This window comes from Somniosus microcephalus, chromosome 3 (assembly GCF_052327205.1).
Source record: "Somniosus microcephalus isolate GS21.2 chromosome 3, FLI_Smic_1.0, whole genome shotgun sequence".
Lineage (NCBI taxonomy): Eukaryota > Metazoa > Chordata > Chondrichthyes > Squaliformes > Somniosidae > Somniosus > Somniosus microcephalus.
The window spans coordinates 262,126,392-262,133,254 of NC_140989.1; positions in this window are offsets into that span (position 1 = coordinate 262,126,392).

The following is a 6,863-nucleotide window of genomic DNA, read 5'->3' on the forward strand; positions in this document are numbered from 1 at the left end:
CCCCTCCTCTCCCCCCCTCCTCTCCCCCCCTCCCCTCCCCCCCTCCCCTCCCCCCCCTCCTCTCCCCCCCTCCCCCCCTCTCCCCCTCCCCTCTCTCCCCTCCCCCTCCCCTCCCCCTCCCCTCCCCCTCCCCTCCTCCCCTCCCCCCCTCCCCTCCCCCTCCCCCTCCCCCTCCCCCTCCTGCTCCCCCTCCCCCCTCCCCCTCCTCCCCTCCCCTCCTCCCCCTCCTCCCCCTCCTCCCCTCCCCCCTCCCCCTCCCCCCTCCTCCCCTCCCCCCCCTCCCCCCCCTCCCCCTCCTCCCCCCCCTCCCCCTCCTCCCCCCCCTCCCCCTCCTCCCCTCCCCCCCTCCCCCCCTCCTCCCCTCCCCCCCTCCTCCCCTCCCCCCCCTCCCCCCCCTCCCCCCCCTCCCTCCCCTCCCCTCCCCCTCCTCCTCCCCTCCCCCCCTCCCCTCCCCCCCTCCTCTCCCCCCCTCCCCTCCCCCCCTCCCCTCCCCCCCTCTCCCCCTCCCCCCCCTCCCCTCCTCTCCCCCTCCCCCCCTCCCCTCCTCTCCCCTCCCCCTCCCCTCCCTCCCCCTCCCCTCCTCCCCTCCCCCCCTCCCCTCCCCCTCCCCCTCCCCCTCCTCCCCTCCCCTCCTCCCCCTCCTCCCCCTCCCCCCTCCCCCTCCTCCCCTCCCCCTCCTCCCCTCCCCCCCTCCCCCTCCTCCCCTCCCCCTCCCCCCCTCCCCCCCTCCCCCCCTCCCCCCCTCCTCCCCTCCCCCCCTCCCCCTCCTCCCCTCCCCCTCCTCCTCCTCCCCTCCCCCTCCTCCTCCTCCCCTCCCCTCCCCCCCTCCCCCTCCTCCCCTCCCCCCCTCCCCCCCTCCCCCCCCTCCCCCCCCTCCTCCCCCTCCTCCCCTCCCCCTCCTCCCCTCCCCCTCCTCCCCTCCCCCCCTCCTCTTCCCCTCCCCCCCTCCCCCCCTCCCCCCCTCCCCCCCCCTCCCCCCCCCTCTTCCCCTCCCCTCCCCCCCTCCCCCCCCTCTTCCCCTCCCCCTCCTCCCCTCCCTCTCCTCCCCCTCCCCCCCCTCCCCTCCCCCCCTCCCCCTCTTCCCCTCCCCCTCCTCCCCCTCCCCCTCTGTGGTAAACCACTGTTATAGTTATCACTGTATATTGTTCTCACTGTTCTCACTGTCACATCACTACACGAGGTCGCCTCTTGTCGCACTGTTATACCTGGGCTGACCACCTCCGACTCCGCCCATTACCTGCCCAGGTATAAAGGTAGCTGACTGGCTAGTATTCCTCCCTGTTGGATCGGATCACCCACGAGGGTGGGCTCTGTTATTTAGCCAATAAAAACCTTCAGTTACGTTCTTAACTCGTCGCCTTTTATTGGACTAATTGATAGGCATATCAATTTTATTGGCTAAATTTTAAAGATGTCTGATAATGAACAGCAACAGCAAGGAGCTCACCCAGCAGCACAGCAACAGCAGCCTCCAGACAACGGGCCACACCAGCCGGCTTGGCTGCAAGCCTTGAAACCACCATACCTGGATCTAAACCCACAGGCACCAAACGCAGCCCTCAACTTCAAACACTGGCTGGACTGCTTCGAATCCTACCTGGAAGAATCCGGCGCCCCGCAGAGATCCAAACTAAGACTTCTGAACGCCCAAGCGAGCCCGAGAGTATACGCACTCATACAGGACACGACTACGTACGAGGCCGCTATCAACCTACTGAAACAGCAGTACCGCAGCCCGGTAAATTACATGTACACCAGGCACCTCCTAAGATCCCGCCCGCAACAGCCAGGAGAGTCTGTAGCTGAATTTTTACGGGCGCTAAGAGCACTCGGCAGGAACTGTGACTTTAAAGCGGTGACGGCTGTTGAAAATACGGAAGATAATATCCGCGATGCCTTTGTGAAAGGCCTACGGTCCGACTACTCACGGCAAAGACTGCTTGAAGCTAAAGACCTCGACCTGGACAAAGCTGAAGCCCTCGCTCTCTCCCTGGAGGTGGCCCATCAGGACCAGGAGGCGTTTTCCAGGTACTGCTCGCGACCCTGGGACTCGGGCCCGACCCCTACCGCAATACCCTTCGCAGCGCCGCCCCCGGGACCTACCTCAGCGTCGGCGTCCCGGACCCGACCGGGGCCCGCCACCCCCGGTACCGGCTCCGACATCGGGCACCCGCGATCGGGCCGCCGGCTGCTTCTTTTGCGGCCAGGAGAAGCACCCGAGGTCGCGCTGCCCAGCCAGGAACTCTACCTGCACAACCTGCAGGAAGAAAGGCCACTTCTCTAAGGCCTGCAGGAGCGGATCTTCAGAGGCCAGCAGTGCCTCATGCGAACTGTGGGGGCGGCCATCTTCTTTCACGGCAACTGAGGCCAGTATCCCCACACGTGAGTCATGGGGGCGGCCATCTTTGATCAAGGCAACCGACCCCAATAGTGCCTCATGTGAGTTATGGGGGCAGCCATCTTCTCCGCCATTTTGTCCTACCTCGTGGGAGACGCCATTTTACACACCACGCCCGACTGCCACCGGGCCCCCGGACCCGACGACCGCCTCGCCCGCAGACGACAACGACTCGCTTACCTACACGCTAGCCTCCGTCACTCTGGATCAAGCCCGCCCACACCACCTGTCCAAGTCGATGATGGACATCAAAGTAAACGGCCACGCCACGACCTGCCTGTTCGACAGCGGAAGCACGGAGAGCTTCATCCACCCAGACACGGTGAGCCACTACTCCCTCCCTGTCCTGCCAACGCGCAACCGAATCTCGATGGCATCGAGGTCCCACGCCACGGACATTAGCGGCTACTGTGCTGTGACCTTGTCGGTTAAGGGTACAGAGTATAAAAACTTTAAACTCCTCGTCCTCCCCCAGCTCTGCGCTGCCGTCCTACTAGGGCTGGACTTCCAATCCCACCTCCAAAGTGTAACCCTAGCATACGGTGGACCCCTCCCCCCACTCACAGTCGACAACCAGCGAAGGTTAAACCGCCCACCGCGTAACACCTGCAGCCTATCCACCCTCAAGGTGCCGCCACCTTCCCTGTTCGCTAACCTCACCCCCGACTGCAAACCCGTCGCTACCAAGAGCAGGCGGTACAGCGCTGGGGACAGAGCTTTCATTAGCTCTGAGGTGCAGCGTCTCCTGAAGGAGGGCATCATCGAGGGGAGCAACAGCCCCTGGCGTGCCCAGGTCGTGGTCGTTAAGACCGGCGATAAAAATCGCCTGGTCATCGACTACAGCCAGACCATAAACAGATACACCCAGCTGGACGCATACCCCCTTCCCCGCATATCTGACATGGTCAATCAGATTGCACAATACCGCGTATTCTCGACCATCGACCTTAAGTCGGCCTACCACCAACTCCCTATCCACCCCGAGGACCGCCAGTACACCGCCTTCGAGGCGAATGGGCGCCTATACCACTTCCTTAGGGTCCCCTTCGGTGTCACCAACGGGGTCTCGGTCTTCCAAAGGGAGATGGACCGGATGGTTGACCAGAACGGACTGCAGGCCACATTCCCCTACCTAGATAACGTCACCATCTGCGGCCGCGACCGGCAGGACCACGACGTGAATCTGGAGAAATTCCTCCGTACGGCCCAACGGCTGAACCTCACCTACAATAAGGAGAAATGCGTGTTTAACACAGCGCGCCTTGCCATCCTTGGCTGTGTAGTAGAGAACGGAGTCATCGGCCCCGACCCCGAAAGAATGCGCCCCCTCATGGAGCTACCCCTCCCCCACTGTCCAAAAGCACTTAGGAGAACCCTGGGGCTTTTCGCCTACTATGCCCAATGGGTACCCAATTATGCGGACAAAGCCAGACCCCTCCTGAAAACCACATCCTTCCCCCTCACGGAAGAGGCGTGCGCGGCCTTCTCCCTCATTAAGGGAGACATAGCCAAGGCCACAATGCACGCAGTGGATGAGTCAATCCCCTTCCAAGTGGAGAGCGATGCATCCGACTTCGCCCTAGCCGCTACCCTTAACCAGGAGGGTAGGCCGGTAGCCTTCTTCTCAAGGACCCTACAGGGCCCCGAGACCCGACACTCGTCGGTCGAGAAGGAAGCCCAGGCAATTGTGGAGGCAGTACGGCGCTGGAGGCACTACTTGGCAGGCAAACGATTTACCCTCCTCACCGACCAACGCTCGGTTGCCTTCATGTTTAATAACAAGCTGAGGGGCAAGATCAAGAACGACAAAATCTTGAGGTGGAGAATCGAGCTTTCCACCTATGATTATGAGATCTTGTACCGGCCCGGTAAACTGAACGACCCCCCTGATGCTCTTTCACGCATTACATGCGCCAGCGCGCAAAGTGATAGACTTCAGACCCTCCACAATGACCTCTGCCACCCCGGAGTCACCAGACTCTACCATTTCATTAAGGCCCGCAACCTGCCATACTCCATCGAGGAGGTCAGGACCATGACCAGGAACTGCCAGATCTGTGCTGAGTGCAAACCGCACTTCTATAAGCCGGACAGAGCAAGCCTGATCAAGGCCACCCGCCCCTTCGAGCGTCTGAGCATCGACTTCAAGGGGCCCCTACCGTCATCCGACCGTAATGTGTACTTCCTCAACATCGTTGATGAGTACTCCCGTTTCCCCTTTGCCTTCCCCTGCCCAGACATGACCAGTAACACGGTCATTAAATGCCTGAACAAACTCTTCGCCTTGTTCGGGTTCCCGAACTATATACATAGTGACCGGGGCGCCTCCTTCATGAGCGAGGAACTCCGTCAGTTCCTATTGGAGAGGGGTATTGCAGCAAGCAGGACCACCAGCTACAACCCCCGAGGGAACGGCCAGGTGGAAAGAGAGAACGCGACGGTATGGAAGGCCACCCTCTTAGCCTTAAAGTCTAAGGGCCTCCCAACCTCCCGCTGGCAAGAGGTCCTCCCGATTGCGCTGCACTCCATCCGGTCACTACTTTGCACTGCCATTAACACCACCCCCCATGCCCGAATGTTTGTCTTCCCCAGGAAGTCGACTACGGGAACCACCCTACCAACCTGGCTGACCTCTCCGGGACCCGTCTTGCTGCGAAAGCACGTGAGGGCCCATAAAACGGACCCCCTGGTCGAGAAGGTGAACCTCCTGCACGCCAACCCCCAGTACGCCTATGTGGCTTACCCAGACGGACGGGAGGACACTGTCTCCTTACGAGACCTCGCACCCTCACCCCCCCCTCCCAACCCCCCGAGTCCAGCCGAGGTAGACGGCATGCCGGAACCCCACGAGCCTTTGCCGACTACGCAGACACCAGCTTTAACACCGGATAATGTAACACCGCCGCTGCGACGATCGGAGAGGCTAACGAAGCCTCCGGACAGACTGACATACCAGAGCTGGTAATACACTTCACCCCGCCGGACTCTAATCTAAACAAGGGGTGAATGTGGTAAACCACTGTTATAGTTATCACTGTATATTGTTCTCACTGTTCTCACTGTCACATCACTACACGAGGTCGCCTCTTGTCGCACTGTTATACCTGGGCTGACCACCTCCGACTCCGCCCATTACCTGCCCAGGTATAAAGGTAGCTGACTGGCTAGTATTCCTCCCTGTTGGATCGGATCACCCACGAGGGTGGGCTCTGTTATTTAGCCAATAAAAACCTTCAGTTACGTTCTTAACTCGTCGCCTTTTATTGGACTAATTGATAGGCATATCACCCTCCTCCTCCCCTCCTCCTCCCCTCCTCTCCTCTCTTTCCCTGGCTCTGTACTTGCTTAAAACCTGTTAGATATCTAATTTTTTCCAGTTCTGTTGAAAGGTCATCGACCTGAAATGTTAACTCTGTTTCTCTCTCCACAGATGCTTCCTGACCTGCTGTGTATTTCCAGCATTTTCTGTTTTTATTTTGCTCAGTATTCTGTTTCTTTTGTTGATTGCAGGTCTGCAGTAATTGGACATGCTAAATATTGAGCCTACCATCATTCTCTGAACTCTTTGATCCTGCCCCCTAACTATTTCAATATCATTCTATTAGTAGGTATATCTTCCATTTTTCTTTCAATGTGTGAGACCATGCACTTGTATTGATTTCACCTGCCATAGTTTTGCCCACTTGAATATATTGCCTCAATCCTTCTTTAGATTTATGGCACCTTCATTAGACAATACTGCTCGCTGCCTCACTCATTTTATTGTTTGCAATTTTGATGACCTTCCAATGTCTTTTTGAATCCAGGTTGGTAATGTAGATCAGAAACATTGTGTGCCCTAGAAGTGATCCCTGGGACACTCCATTCAGTCTATCTTCCCCAGCTTGATGTCATTCCCTTAACTAGCACTTCCCCTCTCTCTCACAGCCAATTCCTCATCTATATCCAAGTTTTACATAAGAGTATTCACTGCCTTAAAATTGCAGCCTTCTTTGTATAACTTTATCAAAGGCTTTTTGAAGGTCAAGGTATATGACATCATAGCACTTCCATCATCCACTTGGAATGTCACTTCCTCAAAGTTAAGGCGGTTGGTCAGACAAGATCTGGATCTTCTGAAAGCATATTGGCTGCCACTTATGTTCATTTCAGATGAGTAACCTTGAATTTATTCCTAATCAGTTCTATTATTTTGCCAGTTACTGATGCACTACTAAATGGTCTATTTTTACCCAGGTTTATTTTGTCACTTCTTCAAAATAGGCACCACTTTGGTTTATAGAATCATAGAAACTTATGGCACAGAAGGAGGTGGCCATTCAGGCTATCGTGTCTGTGCCAGCCAAAAGATAGCTATCCAGCTTAATTCCACTTTCCAGCTCTTGGTCCATAGCCTTGTAGGTTACAACACTTCAGGTGCATGTCCAAGTACATTTTAAATGTGATGAGGGTCTCTGCCTCTACC